This window comes from Ranitomeya variabilis, chromosome 5, assembly GCF_051348905.1.
Source record: "Ranitomeya variabilis isolate aRanVar5 chromosome 5, aRanVar5.hap1, whole genome shotgun sequence".
Classification (NCBI taxonomy): Eukaryota; Metazoa; Chordata; class Amphibia; order Anura; family Dendrobatidae; genus Ranitomeya; species Ranitomeya variabilis.
The window spans coordinates 252633704-252657297 of NC_135236.1; the positions used below are offsets into that span (position 1 = coordinate 252633704).

The window sequence follows — 23594 nt, forward strand, 5'->3', positions numbered from 1 at the left end:
CCGGGACAAGGTATTTTGGTGCCCTAGGCAGATGAAGCTGACAGTGCCCCCACACCTCAATGACCCAAGTAAAGGAATTGGTCAGAGACTGAGGTAAAAGAAACCCTAAAGTATCCCCACCTTTTTCACCAAAAATAAGAGCAAAAATTAAAATTACCTGATGTACTTTAGGGGTGAAGCTCAACAGGGAGTGGGACCGTTTGGTTTCAATGAAATTGCCCATCATTTAGCAGATGCCCTAATCTAAACTAAACAGACCCCATGATAGATAAAGGGATATATGATTGTTTTTAAAGAAGCGCTCCTCCTCCCAACAACATTTTTATTCTCTTAATATATTGCAGTCATTATATTATATGGCACTGTGAACTTACAATTGCTCATTTTGCCTTTCTACCCAGCTAATTCTTCCCTTTTCCATTAGGTCTATGACATCATGTGATCAGGCCCATATACATTTGTATCTCATGAACCTACAACTCACAGTATGTCCTTAACAATGGTAAAGAGATGCTGGGAATTGTTATCAGTCATTACCAGACTGCGGACCATACAGGAACCACAGTAGTGATGAGACATAGTCAGGATCAACAAGTAAACAATTTCCAAGATCCAGGTACCTTTTGGGGGATCTCTTCTCTGAGTCTTTTCGTCTCCATCTTGTTCAGACGTCATGATGACTTTTCACATCAAAATACACATCAAAAACAGCTTCAAATACTCTTTGAATACTCTTCAATTGTAATTTGTAGCAGATTTTCATGAATATCCACATTGAAGACGTCTGTGTGAACATACTCTTAATCTATTTTTCTGTAGATGAAAAATCGCTCTTTGAGCATTTGTGATGTCTTCATTTCTACTGATCTGTCCTATGAAGTAGAAAAACAAAAATGATCCCAGTGTCAGATGCGTTTCATGATGGACACTAGCAGTGCCCAATCAACTCTGTTTATTACAATGGGGTCCAATAATTTTCCATAATAATGTCCACACTGTAACGGGCATCATGGAGTCTTATATTGCCTATTATTTTTGTCCATATCTTTGATTGAGGCACTGAACAAAGCCCTGAACCCAGATGTGAGAACAGCATGAACTGTATCATAGGCTACGAAGACTTCTGTGATATTTACTTGGAAGCTCTACAGACAACTTATAAGAAAATTCACTTTCCCATTAAAAGACTTTTACTTTTGTGAATATGTATGCATGCTGGTGCTTTATAAAATAATTTAGAATAGTGACTGCTATGAGACACATTTGTTGATTAAAAAAAAAAAAGAAAATCACGGAAATAGAAATAGAAAAATGTATGTGTTAGGTGAAGCTGCATATCGTTGCTTTAAATAGTACATAATTCAGCAGATCCTGAACTATTTTTACCTTTCAATATTTCATCTTTTTAACACTGCCTATGGAAGAGTTTTGAAAACATATGCTGTGCATTATTAAACGCTTTTGTTGTACAGTGGATTCCTTCTGTTAAATATGTGAAAGGTGGTGATTAATGTATGGAGAAAAGATCGTATGTAGGACAGTGTATGAAAAAGTTTTAAAAGTTAAAAACCCATTTAACAAAGTTTATTTGTGTTCAATGTATTTATGTAATCAAAGGGTTATTCCAAATATAGAACATTAACCCTTATTAGATATTTCTGGCAGTGCCAGAGACAATGAATGGAGAGAAAGTGAAGCATATGCATCTCCGCTCCATTAAAAAAGGGTTCTGTAGAGCCGGTTCCCAGCTTGCAGAGCAATGTACTTGGTATTGCTCTATTTCCCTGTGGATAGGAGATAACTTACTATATCTAAAGCCACATTTACAGCACTCACCTAAAGGCCTGGTATAGGTTTGTTCTGTCCTTATACAGTTTGCATAGACTGTGGAGACCTGTGTGCTGTAACCAGTGCCTTCCCCCCTCCCACCAACCCCGTAACGAACACACACAGTCCTAGGTGGGTTGAACAGGTCGGTCACAGTTTATTAATTACATAAGCAGAGAAAAGGTAATTACATTTCGTAACGGGCGGCTCGCGCCGAGCTCCTGTCCACGATCGACAGGTGAGTTGGCCCAATGAGCGGTTATGAACCTTTGCCCTCCTCCGCTTCTTCCGCTGTGACTTAGTAACGTTAACAACAGTTAGTAATATATAGACACCCTTTTTTTTTTAAATTATTACATATAATTTACACGGATAAGAGGACGTTACTGGCCCAGACACCTGGATTTAACCCTTGTAGGCGTGGCCGCAGGCACCTTCCCCATTAAGAACTATTGGCCGGCTGGGGCATCCAAATTAGTGCATCACCAAGGGGAGTGGTGCGAGGTGGGGAACTGGGCATTGATAGTATTTTATTGGCGTCTGTTATATGGGCTCCACAGTCAGAGGCGCGCTCCTTATGCAGTACCGCGCCTGCCATTGTCGGCAGCACCTTGTTTCTACGAGAGGATGTGCTGCCAACCAATGTTGATTTTTACTCCCATATTAAAAATTTTATTAGCCAACTAACACGTGTTTGCACACTCATTGCTATGATATTTAAATGGTTTAGTAATCACTAATTAGTTCCTTCTCCGTAAACAATATGATCACCATTAAAAACAACTTACAGTATTCTTACAGATATCGGTTGAGTTGAGTAACTTTGTACATTCATTATGTCTTGCAATGGTAACAGATTGTATTACAGTCAAGTGTTCAATTAAATAGTCTGCCTGTCGCTTGTAATCGGAAACATTCCTATTATTCACCTGTCTTTGCTCCAGTGCCGGGCCTTGCTTCCTTTACCTATAGTCACTACCTGCAGTAGTCCACACTTGGTTTCTCAGGTAGCCTGGAGAACTCCTCTGAACTTTTAAGGCAGTCTTAGACAGACCTTTGGTTATTGAGTTTTAAGTAGCGTTGTCCATATCTACTCCAAATTTATCAGGACTTTGCTTCTGCTTCACTTGGCTCAGTTCTAGATAGGTGTCTAATCATGCATCTCTGCTAGACCTGACTTCTATGTGACAGCCAATGTTATAGCCAAGCTCAATTCAGCTTTCTAGGTGTTGTCCACACATACTTCTCAGCAGGAAGGTTATCAACTCATTGTAGTCGTTTTCTGTCCTGTTCACACCGAAGGTACCTTCACACGAAACGACTTTGTAACGATATCGCTAGCGATCCGTGACGTTGCAGCGTCCTGGCTAGCGATATCGTTTAGTTTGACACACAGCAGCGATCAGGATCCTGCTGTGATGTCGCTGGTCGCTGAATAAAGTTCAGAACTTTATTTGGTCGTCCGATCGCCGTGTATCGTTGTGTTTGACAGCAAAAGCAACGATACCAGCGATATTTTACACTGGTAACCAGGGTAAACATCGGGTTACTAAGCGCAGGGCCGCGCTTAGTAACCCGATGTTTACCCTGGTTACCAGTGTAAAATGTAAAAAAAACAAACAGTACATACTTACATTCGCATCCCCCGCCGTCTGCTTCCCACACTGACTGAGCGCCGCAAAGTGAAAGTGAAAGCACAGCACAGCGGTGACGTCACCGCTGTGCCCTGCTACTGCCGGCGGTCAGTCAGTCAGTCAGTGCAGGAAGCGGACACCGGGGGACGCAAATGTAAGTATGTACTGTTTGTTTTTTTTACATTTTACGCTGGTAACCAGGGTAAACATCGGGTTACTAAGCGCGGCCCTGCGCTTAGCAACCCGATGTTTACCCTGGTTACCCGGGGACCTCGGCATCGTTGGTCGCTGGAGAGCGGTCTGTGTGACAGCTCTCCAGCGATCAAACAGCGATGCTGCAGCGATCAGCATCGTTGTCGCTATCGCTGCAGCGTCGTTTCGTGTGAAGGTACCTCTAGCCTGTTCAATCAAAGTAATGCACCTCTTTAAGTGAGTCTCCAGTTTGCCTATACTTTATTGCTTCCCTGAGGTTAACCATTTCCTTGCTACAAGTTTTTTAAAATATATTCCTATAGATACATTAACATAGTTAACCATTGCCCTGCTGCACTCACTACTTTGTTACACCTGTGTTTACAATTTTCCCTACTGGAATATATGAGACTGTGTTCCTGTCTTTAACTACTTACCTGCTGGAAGATACTAGTTTCCTATACAGTTACTTCTTCCATGTGTACCCAAACACTAGGCTTTGCGTCATCTGTGCTTTCTGTTCTGCTTGGTTGTCTGCTCTCTTTTATAACCTCCCTATCCTGGTAATTATTATTGATCCTTATGTTGTCTGTCAAGACTCGCTCTTCTGCACCATCGTGTCCAGTCCATGTTGCTCAACTAAAACTATGGCTTAGAGAATCCACCCCACCAGGTGAGCCCAGACCAATCCCTAATATTGCACTGATCTCTTACATGAAACTTCTTTTGTATTAAAAGTAGGTGCAGAGTGTCAGGTGTCAAGTTCCCGCTGCTCCACAGGGTGAATCTCGAACCATGTCCTCTGCGGTCTCCCATTCTTCCTCAGCCGCAGAGGAGCCTGCTCATCAGAGACATCAGTCCCAGCGTCTTGCTCAATCTGATGTTGAGCGTCTGGTTACTGCTGCCGTCCCAGGTTCAGCTATTGTAACCAGCACTAATCAGCGGTGAGCAGACGCTCCTGGGACTGTCCTGCTTTTTGTCTACTGGGCATGCCCGCGGGACGGACTCTCATTGGAGGTTGGAGGTCACAAGAGGCTCTGATTGGACCACTAGCCAGGTCCCGGAAGGCTGCAGCTATAAAAGGTTTGCATCATCTTTTGGACTTACTTAGTGGTCCTTCGCAGCCACCCACACAAACGGACATACACTAGACCTGGTCTTCACCCGTCTCTGCTATCTATCTAACTTCACCACCTCCCCTCTCCCTCTATCCGACCACCATCTGCTCACCTTCTCATCCCTGTCCTCCTCAACGGTCACCCATGTCCAGCAACATGCGCACCCCCCCAGAAACCTTGCACACCTAGACACCCAAACACTCTCTGACTCTATCCTACCACTGGCATCCATATCATCACTCCACGACACAGTGCCACTGCTTTCTACACTGCCACTCTCGCATCAGCTATTGACACAGTTGCCCCTCTCCTTCATTGCAGAGTGCGACGTATCAATAGACAACCCTGGCACAAAAAAACTAAAAAGCTCCGGCAAGTGTCCAGGGTTCCAGAGCGGCATTGGAAGAAAATACATTCGCAAGACGACTTCACTGCATTCAAACAGGCAACACTCGCTTTTAAATCTGCTCTACCCTCTGCTAAACAGGCCTACTTTCACAACCCTCGTATCTTCCCTATCCTACAACCCCAAACAGTTTATTCAAAACCTTTAACTCCCTCCTCCGCCCCCCCCTCCAACCTCCCTCATCTCTGCTGAGGACTTTGCCACACACTTTAACAATAAGATCGACCAAACAAGGCAAGTCTTCATTGTTCAACCACCACAACCCCTTTGTATACCAGACCAATGCCCAAACCTCATAACCTCCCTATCCAACATCGCTGAAGGGGGGCCTAATTGCCTCCTCTCCAAATCACACCTCACCCCTTGTGCGCTCGACCTCATCCCATCCCACCTCCTCCCCAACATCACCACCACTCTTATCCCATCCCTAACAGACCTCTTCCACCTATCACTATCACCTATCACTAACTTCTGGCACCTTCCCTTCTGCTTTCAAACATGCCACAATCACGCCTATCCTTAAAAAGCCAACCCTCGATCCAACAGCTATGTCCAGCTATCGCCCAATATCGCTGCTCCCATTCGCTTCCAAACTCACCTCTCATCTAACTTGCTCTTTGACAATCTTCAATCTGGTTTCCGCCCCCATCACTCAACTGATACAGCCCTGACCAAAATCACTAATGACCTACTTACAGCCAAAGCTAACGGACAATACTCTGTACTCCTCCTTCAGGACCTGTCCTCTGCTTTCGACACAGTTGACCACTGCCTCCTACTACAGATCCTCTCCTCCTTTGGCATCAAAGACCTCGCCCTATCCTGGATCTCCTCATACCTTTCCAACTGCACATTCAGCGTCTCCCACTCCCACACTACCTCCTCATCCCACCCTCTCTCTGTTGGAGTTCCCCAAGGCTCTGTTCTAGGACCCCTACTCTTCTCAATCTATACACTTGGCCTGGGACAACTCATAAAGTCTCATAGATTCCAGTACCACCTTTATGCTGATGACACTCAGATCTACTTTTCTGGCCAAGACGTCACCTCTCTGCTGTCCAGAATCCCGGACTGTCTATCAGCCATATCCTCCTCCTTCTCCTCTCGCTTCCTCAAACTCAATGTGGACAAATCTGAACTCATCATCTTTCCTCCATCTCATAGATCTTCCTTACTTGACCTATCTATCGCAATTAAAGACATCACTCTTTCCCCCGTATCGGAAGTCCCCTGCCTCGGAGTAATGCTTGACTCTGCCCTATCCTTCAAACCGCACATCCAAGCTCTTTCCACCTCTTGTCGCCTCCAGCTCAAAAATATCTCCAGAAACCGTCCTTTATCCAACCGTCAATCTACTAAAATGCTTGTACATGCCCTCATCATCTCCCACCTTGACTACTGCAACATCCTTTTCTGTGACCTCCCTGCTAACACCCTTGCACCTCTCCAGTCCATCCTTAACTCTGCTGCCTGACTAATTCATCTCTCTCCTTGCTACTCCTCCGCTTCCCCCCTCTGCAAATCTCTTTACTGGCTCTCATTTTATCAGCGTATCCAGTTCAAATTACTAATACAAAGCCATCCATAACCTGTCTCCTCCATATATCTCTGAACTAATCTCCCGATATCTTCCCTCACGTAATCTCCGGTCCTCCCAAGACCTCCTTCTCTACTCCACACTTATTCGCTCCTCACCCAACCGCCTCCAAGACTTCTCCCGAATATCCCCCATGCTCTGGAATTCTTTGCCCCAACACTTCCGACTATCAACCACATTCAGATCCTTCAGACAGAAACTGAAAACCCACCTCTTCAGGAAAGCCTACAGCCTGCACTGACCCCGCTGCCTCATCACTGCTACTGAAGCTACCGCCTCACCAACACCGGAACTCCTACAACCCTCAACCTATTGTCTCCTTCCCCACCATCCTGTAGAATGTAAGCCCGCAAGGGCAGGGTCCTTGCCCCTCTGTATCAGTCTGTAATTGTTAGTTTGCTTACTGTAAGTGATATCTGTAATTTGTATGTAACCCCTTCTCATGTACAGCACCATGGAATCAATGGTGCTATATACATAAATAATAACAATAATAATAGTATAACCTCAAATCGTGGTGTGCATGGATGCATGTATGTTCTGGTGAAAGCTCCTAATTGATCCCCTTCCCTAGCGTTGATGACTGAGTGTGGGTGATTGGAGCTGACTAGCGCCAGTTAGTGCCATCCAGCATTGAGCACGATTGTACAGCGTCAAACAAGCAACGTTCGCCAGTGCGGTGCCGTGCGCAACTAGAGCGCTTTCCGGTCCCTAGTTAGGGTGTTTAGTGGCATCCGCCAGAGCGGTTCTGCGTGCACTCAGTGCGCTAAATCTTTTATTTAGTCTTCCCTGGCAGCGCAGGTGCGGCGCTGAGCGCTAGTGGGTCTAGAGGGACACTAACCCTGTGTCCTTGTGGCAGAGTCCTGTGACCATGCACAAGCGTTCTTTCTGCGGTATTGCGGCCCTGTGACGCAACAGGGTCCGTCTCTAATTCATGCCGGGTGACATTAACCCGTGTGTGTTCTTACTATACCGCCATATAATGTCTGCCATTACCGTGCAGGAGGTAATATCTCTGCACGATGGATCCCGGGCTGCGAACGCACCTTATAGCTTTCTTTATATTATTTGGTGCGTTCCGCCAGCCCTAACATAGTCTATTCACTCAAGGACGATCTGACGAAGCATGAGAAAACACAATCGTCCAAATCCTGAGACTTGCGATAAATAAGTTTGTCAGATCTTTTCAATGCATTAATGCTGGGTTATTGAGATGGCTAGAGACATGAACTTCTTGCTAATTACCCATATCATGTATGACTGGCAGATCATGCTGAGACATCTGCCATTATGGTAACCAGTGAGCTTATTGGTTAAATACTGATTTCTTATATTATTGTTTCCAGATAAATTGGTTTTGAGGCCTATGATAGCTTCTTATCATAAAAATAACCTCCTGTAGATATGCCATAAATGTCTACAACAGAAATTCCCCTTTAACTAAAGCTCTGGTTATCAGCAACGTTTAATAATTATTATTGCCAGGGGCGAGATATTTCACAAGAATTCTGTGTATTTTTCATATGTCTCCTGTTCCTGGAATCCCATGGTTACAGGGCAGTGCCCACTATGTCTGTCCAATAAATGGTACAATAACAAGGTGGCATTGTGGAACCAGATTGATAGTTGCACATTTATCAGCTATCCACATTTAAAGTGAAGAATGTATGATATGCTCGTTTGGCTACCAGTGACTGATATGACATAGACTGATATGTAACGAAGTAGTCTCTAGATTATTAGCGGTGAATACAGCAGTAATGTCTGAGGTTAGTTTGAAGAGTCTCTGGGGCACAGCTGCGCCGGGGATATCCAGACCGGAACTCAGAGAGCAACAGTGTAAAGGGAATCTGTCAGCAGGTTTTTACTACCTCATCTGAGAGCAATATAATGTTGGAAAAGAGACCCTGATTCCAACAGTGTGTCACTTATTTTACTGGGTGCAGCAGTTGTGACACAGAGTTTTTGATGTAGCATTTAGCAGAGCTCAGAAAGCAAACCCCGCCGCCCACACCAATCTCTCTGTGTACAATGTCTGTTGATAGCGAGCTGCTTATCAGAGGAGGGGGCGTGGTCAGACCAGGGCTCCTGTGCATTGTGGTCCAGGCAGTCATAATCTAGTGCTTTCATTGTATGGAAACAACAGCTCACAGCCTACTAAGTGACACATCCCTGAAATCTGTGTTTCAGCTGCTACATTATGCTATCCTCAGATTACATAACAAAAACCTGCTGACATATTCTCTTTAATACTTGAACCCAAGTCCACGATGATGTGGTAGTTTGTCTCTACTTCTTCCTTTTGCAGTCAGCCTTTCTGTATACTAGATTCCCGTTCCCCAGAGGCAGCACTACCCACCCACGTTCTGCCTTGTCCTGACTGCAGCAGTTTCTCTGTGTTTTTACATGAATTTTTTAAGGAGAGGCGAATGTTGATCTTGTGCAAGGTCCCACACTGAGTTACATAGAGGAACCAGCAGAACTTTAGCAGCACAGAGTATTTTAGGTGAGCGGCATACTGTTCTTTAGTGGCGCTAATCTAAAGGGAATGTTTTTTTTTGGGGGGGGGAGGGGGGGGACTCCTGCTAGCCTCACCTATCATCTGATTGAATGGACCATGATGTTCTGATGATCTCTGCCGCTGCTTCTTCATTTACCAGGCATAGCTCTGTACATTTTCTTGTGGATGTTCCTGGTACCGCAGCTCTTTATAGATGTAGCAGTTATTAGCTTGGTACTTAATGCTTACACACCATGATTAAGCACACTGTAATTGGACATTGTACAAGAACAAATCATTAAGAAAGGTACTGTTACTATTAAAGTGTCAAGTAAACTATTGCTAACTCTGTAAGTGAAAGAGCCGAGTTGCAATAATAAATCATACAGGGCTATGCCTGTAAGGAAAATAAATAGCCACTGTGCTAGGATACTGATGGTCTGTCATACAGATAAGTCATTGATATCAAAGTCCCGGAAAACCCTTTTGAATGTATCTTATCATTTTTCAAGTATTGCTCTATTCAGTTCTTCCGCATCTGAAGCCTTGATATTTTATAGGTATTCTAAATGCATGTCTGGAAATCTACTTCAAGGCACAAGTGTCACAAGACTGTGAAAGTGAAATAGCTCTAAACTGCTGTAAGAATCAAGTGTTTTTACAGAAAACTGAAATTGATGAGCAAGTGACACCGCTAAAAATATATATATATAATTTTTTTTTCAGTAATCTCCAATGCCAAGAGGAAAAAAGTTATTAAAATAAAGCAAATGAAAGGCTAGAAAACATTGACAAAAGTCTGATATACAAGGGGGGAAACGGCGACTTCTTCTGCACAGTCTGCGCTAAAACAAAATAAGCAAAATTTACAAATAGTTCGGTATTTGCATAAAACAGTAATCTTATTTGCTCATAACTCATCCTCATTTACTGCTATCCTTGGTTTAGGCTGGAGATCATGTAGACCATTTCTAATTGCAGAGGTTGTTGGTCCATGAAGAGCAGTTATCATCATCCATCTGAGCATTATATTCATCTGTCTCCGTAAGTCAGATAATGTACATGTCCTATCCATGCTTCATCCAAATTGGGGACATGGGACTCCATTCAGGTGCATGGTAGGGAATCCAGTCCCAAGTGATTATACATCTATCGTCCCCCTTCAGTTGCTAAACACACACCCTCATATTGTATTTGGTTTGCTGGAAATTATTATTGCCCAGTCTAAATTATTGATCTTATTGTTAACTTTTTGGTCCAATTCTTGTAGTCGGGAGCTAAAACTAATAAGCACTGATGGTGTATTTTGCATCCATATCTGGAATCTACATATATCGGCATAATGGAGATCTGTCCTGACCTCTGTGTGATACTCCATTAGGTGAAAAAAAAGAAAACATTTTTACAAACATTTTGTACTTTATACCTGAAAATCTTAGGATGGGAATTTTCTATATGCTTCCCAAGATTCATAAGTGAGACAACACAGGGAGGCCAATTCATCTCAGAGGTAGGAACACTCAAGATGGGTAGATAATGTCCTTAAACTCCTTGTAAGCAAAACAAGTCAGCTATTTCCAGGACGACGTAGACCTTGACAAAAAGCTTTCTACTATAGTTCTCCTCCTCAAGATTGCCATCTTAGCCACCATGGATGTGGAAGCCCTATATTTTTACATTCCACATGAAAATGAACTAAACGCCTGCCAAATGTTTCTTCAGCCAATGATACAGGAAAGATATTTATCTTGGTACCGTGTTAGCCAGAGCTCCCTGTCCTCTCCAACAGCTGCAGGCACCTTTCGTTGCAATCAGAAAAATGTAAAACCTGTCCATTTATAATGACCACGGACAAGATAAAGATCCCCAATTCACATCAGGACTACAAGATACCAGGTCCTTTCAGCTGCGACACTTCTGTGGTGTACCTAATTATTTGTACTAAATGTCCAACTGGGGGTCTGTATGTGGTGGAGACAGGGCAAAAGCTTAGAACAAGAATGAATTCTCACAGCCACACAATAAGAGAAAAAAGAATGGATCTACCTGTGGCAATACGTTTTTGTCTCCCAAATCATAACATTATGGACATGAAATTACTTGTGTTAAAAGGTAGCTTCAAATCTAAGAGAGACAGAAGAGTATGGGAATATAAACTGATGACGACCTTTGACAGTCCTAGTGCAGGAATGAATGTGTCGCATGGATTTATGTCTTTTTACATCAACTAAGAAACTTGCCCCTCAGACTATGAGGGGTCATCATAACAGAACCAGACCCCTATCAGAGGACAATAAAACATTCCTTATCTAAGAACTCATCCAATATTTATGGACATAACTGTCTTATCCATGGTTTTTTTTTCTGTGCTATGTTGTGCATAATTATGTGATTCTTCTTAATTTGCTTTAGTCTGTGCTTGATGAAGAAACCTGTGTAGTCTCGAAAGCTTGCAATTTGTTACCATCTTTTCAGTTAGCCATTAAAAGGTATCAACTAGTGAGGACTCTCAATTCTAAATATTTTTCTTCAGCCAATGGGATTTTTTCTGATTCTGTTTTAAAACTCAACAGTTTTACAACTTTTTCTTTTTTTGGCGAGGAGCTCTATCTACAACACATCGGAACTGCTATGGGCACCAACATGGCATCCCAATATGCCAACCTTTTAATGACTAAAGCAGAAAATGATTTTTTTAGTATACTACTACTTTAAACCCTTGGCCTACATTTATAAATAAGGAGGAAACAGAGTCACAAATACCAAAAATTACAAAAGAGTTTTATTTAGAGAATAAATATCACAAAAATTTCTAGTTTTTTTTTATATAAAAAAGAAGGATAAATTCCTTATGTACAGTCAAATCATACATGGGTTCCATAATCATGGATAAATGATTACATCCATGGGTGTGAAAAAACTGCCGAAGAAAAGGTCAGGATATAATATACAAATGCAAACAGGAGACAAAAGGCATGTATAAGTATATTCTGTTTCTCCTATATTGAGTATATATGCCTTTAAATAAAGTACATTTAAGTATATTGGGTATATGTGCCTTTAAGTATAGTGCCTTAATTACTGTAATAACAAAGTACCATCAGTATAGCTACTACATCGCTCCGTATGCAAGACATTCAAAAAATAAACACATGGTATTAGTGTAATTGGGGGTAATTACTCATCTCAGTGATAAATCCCACCTTGACCTCAGCCACATTCCTCGACGCTCATTTCACGTTCAAATGTTATCGTTTCCTCAGGGGGCATGAGGCCTACTACTTTTGTTACTTCGATGATATCTGAAAAATCTGAACTTAATCAGAACAAGAACTTATACAATTCCACAAAAGATTCAATATATTTAATCCCACCATAAACTTGACATTGGACCACTAAAATACAGAAATCAATTTTCTGGATATTTCCATAAAAATTAAAAATGGTTCAATCCAAACATCTGTGTATCGTAAATGAACTGACCTGCCTACATACCTGAGATCTTCCGCCTGTAACATATTAAAAAGTCCATTGCCTACAGCCAGGCTCTCAAATGTAATCATATCTGTTGCAGCCCAATGAACACTTAATTCATCTTAAAAATATATTTTACAACTAAGGCTACCATACCACCTCCACTGATGATCAGATGATTAGAGTCTCAAGGAATCCTAGAAGTCAATTACAGTATATACTCGTGTGTAAGCCGAGTTTTCCAGCACATTTTTTGTGCTGAAAATGCCCCCTCGGCTTATACACGAGTCAATTGTCCCAGAAGCTGGCAGGGGAGGGGGAGCGGTGGAGCAGCGGGTCACAGAGGCAGGAGCCGGCGGCTGTGGCTAAAACCTGTGCCGCTGCTGTAATAGTGCACAGTGCCAGCCGCAGCCCCCGGCTTCCAGCAAACATCCTACTCACCTACCGGCGCGCCCTCGCTGGCACTGCATCTCCTTTGTTCTGGCCCCAGAAGCTCTTCCAGTGCCAAGCGATCACGTGGCTCCGCTCATTGAGGTAATGCATATGCACGTCTCTCCACTCCCATAGTGCATATTCATTACCTTAATGAGCAGGGCCAAGTGATTGCTCGGCTGGAAGACAGAGCTGCTGGCGCTAGAACGAGATGCATCATGGCATGCAGGAAGGTGAGTAGGATGTTTTTTTTTTTTTAATATGAAACATGCATACAAGGATAGGGGAGCCATGCATACAAGGACAGGGACCGCGGAGCCATGCATACGACGACAGGGACCAGGGAGCCTTGCATACCAGGATGGAGATGAGGGGACAATGCATACCTGGCTTATACTCGAGTCAATAATCTTACCCAGTATTTTGTGTCAAAATTAGGTGCCTCGGTTTATACTCGGTTCGGCTTATACTCGAGAATATATGGTACTTCAATATAGAGAAAAATAGAAAAATAATCATGTCCCTCTGGTGGTGACACAGCCCACAGCTTGAAGAGCTGAGAAAAACTGGTATAAAACGTCACCATATCCTACACAAAGATAACAGCTAGAATAAATATTCAAAGACCCTCCCTTGCTATTCTACAGACAACCTCAACATTTTAAGAAATATTGTGATCAGTAGCTTAATGCCCTCTAATACACCAATCCTTGCTATGTGATGAGCTACAAAACCTGCACTCATCTAATGACCACAGACCAGATACAGATTTCAAATGCACAACAGGACTGTAAGATTCCTGGGACATTCACGTGTTCTTCTTCCAATGTTGTTTATGATGCTAAGTCACTTCTCATGGACAAGCCGTGAGTAGAGTTAGTCAAGGAGTCCGAAGTCAAAAGCCATGAGGGTATGTCATAAACCGAAGGAAGAGACAAAGGCATAGTCAGGTAATGGTCCAAGGTCAAAATACCAAGAGGATAGCAGATCAGAGCAAAGAGGTTAAACAGACGGATGGTCAGAACAAAGTCCAAGGTCAGGCAATGAAAGATCAACAAACAGAAAACAAGGCATAGGGAGGAAAACTACACAAAAGCTGAATGTACGTCAGGAAGAGGTCTGGGACTAACAGCCCACTTAGTAGCCTGGCAATCACATGGGATAATGAACACCTGGAGACAGCCAGCACCTCCCGGTCTTAGATTGACAGCTGAGCTGTCAACTAAAACACTGAGAGCCCAGCACGATCCTGCAGCCAGACTGGAAGACTGAGCTCTCAATCAAAGTACTGCCAGCTTCAACACTCTCCTGTATTAGATTGGACGGCTGAGCCATCAGTAACTGCATCCCAGGCACACTGAACAGTAGAATAATGATGGTGGTATGCTTTTCATTCCCCATGCTTGGCCCGATAAAATATAAAAGCCGATACTCACCTCCCGTGTCGGCGTCGTTCACGAAGTGTCTGCACTTGCTCTCCCCAGGGCTTCTGTGTGGTTGCGATGACACGTGAGCCTGGTGCCCAATCAGCACTGAAGTCACTCTCCCTGCCTTCTGTCAAATTGAACATGAAAAGGAAATCCGAGATCAGCTGCAGCCTAGATTTCCTCTTCACGTACAATTTGTCCAAAGGTGTGGACAGTGGGGCCAGCACTGACTGAGCGCCGGGTACCAGGTGTCATAGAACCGACAGCAAGGGCGGGAGTATAGGCTTTTTTATTTTATTAGGGCCAACCGCTTTAAGGGTATGTGTACATGTAGATGGAACCTCTGCGGATTTTTCTGCACCTATTTTGGTAAATCCGCAGGTAAACCGCACTGCAGATTACCTACAGAATTACCGTGGATTTACCGTGTTTTCTTTGCGGATTTTATGCAGATTTCACATGTGGTTTTACACCTGCGGATTCCTATTATGGAGCAAGTGTAAATCGCTGCGGAATCCACACAAAGAATTGACATGCTGCGGAATCAACAACGCTACGTTTCCGCGCGTTTTTTTCCGCAGCATGTGCACTGCGGATTTGGTTTTCCATAGGTTTACATGGTACTGTACAACACATGGAAAGCTGCTGCGAATCCGCACATAGCCTTATTCTGTACACTATATGTCTTACTGGGGATTTCTGTATTGGAGAAACGGGAGAGTAAGGATGAAATCTCATCATCACACAATTACAATTATAGACAAAAGCCATATTCCTGTGGGCAAACATTTTTGTGGTCCAGGACACAAAATTGACAATATCAGTTGTTATATTAAAAGGTAACTTCAAATTACAAAAACACTGAAGGGCTTTAGAATATAAATTTATGACAGTCTTTGATACTCTCCAAGCAGGACTAATTCTGTCACAAGGGTTTATGACTCACTCCAAAATCTGAGGGATCTTCTCCAGAGACAGTGAGGGCATCAGGTCTCTGATCTAACATGGATAGTGGGACAATAAACTGTCACACCACTAATCTAAGCTAATGAAGGATTCACTCTCCAATGGTTGGTTTGTATTTTTAAATGTCCATTTATTATGTCATTACTGCTCTTTTTGAGTAAATATTTGTGCTTCTTCAGATACTTTGATTTACCATGCCTGATGAAGAGATCTAAGCTGTCTTGAAAGCTTGTTTTGTAACTTCACACATTTTATTTTTGCTAGCCATTAAAAGGCATCATAATTAGTAGATTAATATTTTGTTTCTCCCACTGTGAGCAGTCAATCCACACTCCATTAAGGAATACAGTAGTTGAGTGGATGAGGTGGAGAGTGGGCCATGCATCTGTGTCACTAGCTTCATTATAATGGATGTATTGGATAGAGACTCATGCATGCAGGGTCTTAGTTTTTTTCATTCTTTTATGGCATATCCATTAAATATGCCATTATGTAAAAATTATTCCACCAGAAGTTAATGGTATTAAAGAATAGATGAAGAAATACTTACCAGCCTGAACCGCTGCCAACAGCTGTGCCCCTGGTGAGTCTCGTTCCAGTCAATCACAAGCCTCATTGATCATATTACTGAAGAACCAGACATCATCACTTCCAGTCCCGGCGGAGAGCCTAAGAGTGGTCTTCTATGATGCAACAGGTTTAAACAGGTGAGTATTGCTTCATTTAATACCAATTACTGCCTGTAGAGGATTTTTTTCTCTTTAACTTGGACAACCCCTTATGTGTTTTAGATGGTAATATATTTTTACTGCTGCCATTAGGATGGGTTTACTGTGACAGTATGACCTTTGGGCCAGAAAAGATTATGCAACCATCATACAGGTGGTACAAGGACAAGTTAGCATAGAGGACTCAGAAATGTCTGCCATGGTGGTACAGCTGAAGATGCTTGTTTTATCACTAAAATAAAATGATATTACCGTATATAGAGGCATGTGACAATATTAATAATGAGCTGAACCTTTTACCTGTGCCTTTCATGACCCCTAGGGCCACAGGACAAACAGATCTCCTATGCTGTAAATTTCAGCTATTCATTTGCTCCTTGTCACATAAAACAGTACCGAGTACGCCCATAAGCTCTCCTCACCTTCCAACCCCACCTGATTGCACTTCTTACATAACCTAAAATTCCCTACTGCACTAATAAGCACATACTGTACATAATTTATTTCGGCAGAACTACTTCTGCTCCTCCCCAGTAGCTAGGGTCTACCACTTTACTGGAGCTAGAAGGACGCTAAGGAGCTTCTAAATTGAGATGCAGAAAGAATGCAAAAATGACAATATTTTTAGAACTCTTAAGGTTCGAGGTTTGAGGTATGATTTGTATCTTAGGTCTAGTTAAAGATTATTACTATCAATTTTAAGCATAAATTAAAGGGGTGGTCTTGGCCTGTGACAAAAGTCTGCAGTTACTCGGCGCACACCCTGCCATGATTCCTCGGGGCGAGGAGATAATTTACCTACTTGCAATCACATGCAGCTAAGCTCGTTCTTATCTCAATAGAAGTGAATTTAGAGAAACCTGATGAGGCTAGTTGGTGACCACTAGTGTGTAAATCGTATACATATAGTATGTTCATGTCACCACCGCGTGCACTACACGCTGTCACCATGCAACCGATTTGGCTGCCTGTCAGTTCGGCAGCCATAGTGTGACTGTAGACTTTTGTTCAAAGCCTGGACAACCCTTTTAAGGCCGGGGTCACACTTGCGTGTGCAATGCGATGCATGAGTCTCTCACATCAATACCCGGCACTGCCGCCGGCACTCGCGACCGGAGTGTGTGACTGCATGTATTCCTATGCAGATGAACGCTCTGTTCCCGAGTGCCGGGTATTGAGGTGCGAGACTCGTGCGAGTTTCTCGCATTGCACTCACAAGTGTGACCCCGGCCTAAGATTCAAAATCTTGAATTGATTCCTGGATGTTAGGAGAGTGTTAAAATTAGTTTCAAAAGGAGCATCGCATGAACTGGCTTGTTCTTGGTGGTAGCAGGCTGCTTGTCTGAACGAGCCCAAAGGAGTGTTGCATATATTAAACAATATATTATTTTAAATGAGAGTTAGTATAAACTGGTATGTAGATAATGTATGTATCCTTGGGAGTTGTATAGCAACATCATTTTTAATGGCACTGAAGAAATAACAAACAAAATGCATACAAATAATGCAGCATATAAGGGTTTAACAGAACGTGATATAATGTGTTGCCCCTAATGGTACATTGCAGAATTGTACCATTGAACTCCGTGGTGTCCATGACCAGCTAAAATATTAATATTAATTTAAAATACTTTTAAACAGCTCACTTTTTACAGACCTTTTGATATTTTTCCTTCTTAATTAAAGGACCAGGTTTTTGTTACCGCATCTTAAAGCAGCATGATGTAGGAGCAGAGGTCCTGATTCCTGCAACGTCACTTACTGGGCTGCTTACTGTAATTTTGATAAAATCCCTGTTTTATTTGCTGCAGATCTAGCAGTTCTCTGAATGCTTCTCGCTGTATAACCCCACCCGCACGACTGATTGGCAGTGACAGATTTCTGCCCATGTACAGTGCATATAGGAAGCTGCCAATCAGTGATGGTGGCAGGGTTATAAAGAGCATGAATACGCCTGACTACCTTGCAGTAGGTTTACTAGTCCTCTAATGATAATCTCCTGCTGATAAAAGAGTGATTTAATCAAAACTACACTAAGCTGCCCAGTAAGTGACACATCGCTGGAATCGGGGTCTCTGTCTCTGCATTATGCTGCTCTCAGATTAGGTGGAAAAAACCTGGTGACATATTCCCTTTAAAAAGAAAGTGGCTGACAGATAAGTTATACCTCTGTAGTAGTTGAAGATGCCTGTCTGTAGTTTACAGAATAAATGTCCAATTGGCAATTTTATTTTTGCTTTTAGTGAAGCTTTTTCTGATATTTTAAGTCAGATGCAAAGTTATTTTAATATGTTTTAAATGCAAATCGCTTATATTGACTAATGCACATTAATTAGAATAACACCCCTTGTGACCTGAATAAACCGCTGGTCCAGGTATATTCCAACATAGAAAGGGAGTTTTTCCCCTCTCTGTGCCAGCACATGACTACTAACATGCTTAAAGGGAATCTGTCACCTAGGAAAACCCTACAATACTGTGAGCGTTCTCCATAAACACACCCCACACTGTGATTGACAGGTCAGTCTGCAGAGCAGTGCTGTAGAGCAGGCTGTCACACAAAGTGCCTGGCATGCAGCTGCCGCTCTCAGTATAGTGACCGATGACTGTAGCCACTCTGTACATGACCCCATGACTGAAAGCTGGCAGCTCCCAGAGGAAGTAAGCCAGCAGGGGAGGCTTTTTACTGCAGATTAACCCCATATCTGCAGGTTTTTCCAGGTGACTGGTTCATTTTAAAGGCTGGCTAGCTCATTTCAATGCCTTGTCTGTGCAATCAATTGTGGCTTAGAAGGGGGCCAGACAACCAATCCCCTACAAGCCCCTCACTAGGTATAGGTCTGTAGTGGGGGTGGGTGCAGGGTATAGCTCCGGTTCTATCTCGGAACAAACTCTATAGTGTTGCTGACCAGCAATGAAACAGGAGAGGGGGCATCTATCTAAACTTGAGTTTATTAGTAAGTTATAATAATAATAATAATTTTTATTTATATAGCGCCAACATATTCCGCAGCGCTTTACAACTTATAGAGGGGACTTGTACAGACAATAGACATTACAGCATAACAGAAATCACAGTTCAAAACAGATACCAGGAGGAATGAGGGCCCTGCTCGCAAGCTTACAAACTATGAGGAAAAGGGGAGACACGAGAGATGGATGGTAACAATTGCTTTAGTTATTTGGACCAGCCATAGTGTAAGGCTCGGGTGTTCATGTAAAGCTGCATGAACCAGTTAACTGCCTAAGTATGTAGCAGTACAGACACAGAGGCTATTAACTGCATAAAGTGTATGAGAACACGATGCAAGGAACCTGATTATGTGTTTTGTTTTTTTTTCTATTTTTAATAGGCCACACAGGGAAAGTTAGGTTAATGCGTTGAGGCGGTAGGCCAGTCTGAACAAATGCGTTTTTAGGGCACGCTTAAAACTGTGGGGATTGGGGATTAATCGTATTAACCTAGGTAGTGCATTCCAAAGAATCGGCGCAGCACGTGTAAAGTCTTGGAGACGGGAGTGGGAGGTTCTGATTGTTGAGGATGCTAACCGGAGGTCATTAGTGGAGCGGAGGGCACGGGTAGGGTGGTAGACTGAGACCAGAGAGGAGATGTAGGGTGGTGCTGAGCCATGGAGTGCTTTGTGGATGAGGGTAGTAGTTTTGTACTGGATTCTGGAGTGGATGGGTAGCCAGTGTAATGACTGGCACAAGGTAGAGGCATCGGTGTAACGGTTGGTGAGGAATATGATCCTGGCAGCAGCATTCAGGACAGATTGGAGCGGGGAGAGTTTGGTAAGAGGGAGGCCGATTAGTAGAGAGTTACAATAGTCCAGACGGGAATGAATAAGAGAAACAGTAAGAGTTTTTGCAGAGTCGAAAGTAAGAAAAGGGCGAATTCTAGAAATGTTTTTGAGATGCAAATAAGAAGAGCGAGCCAGTGATCGAATGTGGGGGGTGAATGAAAGCTCGGAATCAAGGATAACCCCAAGGCAGCGGGCATGTTGCTTTGGAGTAATGGTGGAACCACACACGGAGATGGCAATGTCAGGCAAAGGTAGGTTAGTAGAGGGAGGGAACACGAGGAGTTCAGTTTTTGACAGGTTCAGTTTCAGATAGAGGGAGGACATGATGTTAGAGACAGCGGTAAGACAATCACTGGTGTTTTCTAAGAAGGTCGGAGTGAAAGCAGGAGAAGAGGTGTATAATTGGGTGTCGTCAGCATAGAGATGGTACTGGAAACCAAATCTACTGATTGTTTGTCCAATAGGGGCAGTATACAAAGAGAAGAGGAGGGGGCCTAGGACTGATCCTTGAGGAACCCCAACAGTAAGGGGAAGGTGAGAGGAGGAGGAACCAGCAAAACATACAGTGAAGGATCGGTCAGAGAGATAGGAGGAGAACCAAGAGAGAACGGTGTCCTTGATGCCGATGGAGCGGAGCATAGTGAGGAGGAGCTGATGATCCACAGTGTCGAATGCTGCGGAAAGATCCAATAGAATTAGCATGGAGTAGTGACCACTAGATTTAGCTGTTAGTAGGTCATTAGAGACTTTAGTGAGGGCAGTTTCAGTAGAGTGTAAAGAGCGGAAGCCAGATTGAAGAGGGTCGAGAAGAGAGTTATCTGAGAGATAGCGGGTAAGACGGGAGTGGACCAGGCGTTCCAGGAGTTTAGAGATGAAGGGAAGATTAGAGACAGGTCTATAATTAGCGGCACAGTTTTGGTCGAGGGAGGGTTTTTTAAGTAATGGATGTATGATGGCATGCTTAAATGAGGAGGGAAAAATACCGGAAGTGAGGGAAAGGTTGAATATTTTTGTTATGTGAGAGGTGACAGCCGGGGAAAGGGACTGAAGGAGATGTGATGGAATGGGGTCACTGGTGCAAGTGGTCGGGCGAGAAGATGCAAGGAGCCTGCTTACTTCTTCTTCAGTAACTGGTTCAAAGTCAGAGAGTTTAATCATTTCGCATGGCTGGACAGCGCCTTTAAAAGTTGATGTTTAAGTGGCTGATTTTTTTTAAGTTAATTTTTATGACATTTGACTATGTCCCTGTACTTTCCTTAACCCCTTCATGACCCAGCCTATTTTGGCCTTAATGACCTTGCCATTTTTTGCAATTCTGACCAGTGTCCCTTTATGAGGTAATAACTCAACGGATCCTTGCGGTTCTGAGATTGTTTTTTCGTGACATATTGGGCTTCATGTTAGTGGTAAATTTAGGTCGATAATTTCTGAGTTTATTTGTGAAAAAAACGGAAATTTGGCGAAAATTTTGATAATTTTGCAATTTTCACATTTTGAATTTTTATTCTGTTAAACCAGAGAGTTATGTGACACAAAATAGTTAATAAATAACATTTCCCACATGTCTACTTTACATCAGCACAATTTTGGAAACCAATTTTTTTTTTGCTAGGAAGTTATAAGGGTTAAAATTTGACCAGTGATTTCTCATTTTTACAACAAAATTTACAAAACCATTTTTTTTAGGGACCACCTCACATTTGAAGTCAGTTTGAGGGTTCTATATGGCTGAAAATACCCAAAAGTGACACCATTCTAAAAACTGCACCCCTCAAGGTGCTCAAAACCACATTCAAGAAGTTTATTAACCCTTCAGATGTTTCACAGCAGCAGAAGCAACATGGAGGGGAAAAATTAACATTTAACTTTTTAGTCACAAAAATGATCTTTTCGCAACAATTTTTTTATTTTCCCAAGGGTAAAAGGAGAAACTGGACCACGAATGTTGTTGTCCAATTTGTCCTGAGTACGCTGATACCTCATATGTGGGGGTAAACCACTGTTTGGGCGCACGGCAGGGCTCGGAAGGGAAGGAGCGCCATTTGACTTTTTGAATGAAAAATTGGCTCCAATCTTTAGCGGACACCATGTCGCGTTTGGAGAGCCCCCGTGTGCCTAAACATTGGAGCTCCCCCACAAGTGACCCCATTTTGGAAACTAGACCCCCCAAGGAACTTATCTAGAAGCATAGTGAGCACTTTAAACCCTCAGGTGCTTCACAAATTGATCCGTAAAAATGAAAAAGTACTTTTTTTTCACACAAAATTTCTTTTAGCCTCAATTTTTTCATTTTCACATGGGCAACAGGATAAAATGGATCCTAAAATTTGTTGGGCAATTTCTCCTGAGTACGCCGATATCTCATATGTGGGGGTAAACCACTGTTTGGGTGCACGGCAAGGCTCGGAAGGGGAGGCGTGCCATTTGACTTTTTGAATGGAAAATTAGCTCCAATCGTTAGTGGACACCATGTCGCGTTTGGAGAGCCCCTGTGTGCCTAAACATTGGAGCTCCCCTACAAGTGACCCCATTTTGGAAACTAGACCCCCCCAAGAAACTAATCTAGATGCATAGTGAGCACTTAAAACCCCCAGGTGCTTCACAGAAGTTTATAACGCAGAGCCATGAAAATAAAAAAATTATTTTTCTTTCCTCAAAAATGATTTTTAGCCCGGAGTTTTTTATTTTCCCAAGGATAATAGGAGAAATTGGACCCCAAATGTTGTTGTCCAGTTTGTCCTGAGTACGATGATACCCCATATGTGGGGGTAAACCACTGTTTGGGCGCACGGCAGGGCTCGGAAGGGAAGGCACGCCGTTTGGCTTTTTGAATGGAAAATTAGCTTCAATCATTAGCGGACACCATGTCGCGTTTGGAGAGCCCATGTGTGCCTAAACATTGGAGCTCCCGCACAAGTGACCCCATTTTGGAAACTAGACCTCCCAAGGAACTAATCTAGATGTGTGGTGAGCACTTTGAACCCCCAAGTGCTTCACAGAAGTTTATAACGCAGAGCCATGAAAATAAAAAATTATTTTTCTTTCCTCAAAAATGATTTTTTAACCCACAATTTTTTATTTTCCCAAGGGTAACAGGAGAAATTGGACCCCAAAAGTTGTTGTGCAGTTTCTCCTGAGTACGCTGATACCCCATATGTGGGGGTAAACCACTGTTTGGGCACATGCCGGGGCTCGGAAGGGAAGTAGTGACGATTTGGAATGCAGACTTTGATGGAATGGTCTGCGGGAATCATGTTACGTTTGCAGAGCCCCTGATGTGCCTAAACAGTAGAAACCCCCCACAAGTGACCCCATTTTGGAAACTAGACCCCCCAAGGAACTTATCTAGATGTGTGGTGAGCACGTTCAACCCCCAAGTGCTTCACAGAAGTTTACAACGCAGAGCCGTGAAAATAAAAAATCATTTTTCTTTCCTCAAAAAAGATGTTTTAGCAAGCAATTGTTTATTTTCACAAGGGTAACAGGAGAA

The 23594-nt window shown here is 42.9% G+C and overlaps 1 protein-coding gene and 1 long non-coding RNA gene across 2 annotated transcripts in view; one reads left to right on the forward strand and one right to left on the reverse strand.

The window, feature by feature from the left end:
* The window catches only part of LOC143775666 (uncharacterized), a 32572-nt gene extending 16345 nt beyond the window's left edge, over positions 1-16227 (reverse strand). The window contains exons 1-2 of the long non-coding RNA XR_013215684.1: positions 16124-16227; positions 621-872 (exon numbers count right to left, since the gene is read on the reverse strand). This is a non-coding gene — a long non-coding RNA (uncharacterized LOC143775666). The remainder of the gene's footprint in view (positions 1-620; positions 873-16123) is intronic.
* Positions 1-23594, forward strand: part of LOC143775665 (nuclear receptor ROR-alpha) — a 502224-nt gene that overhangs the window by 32141 nt on the left and 446489 nt on the right. The window lies entirely within an intron of this gene.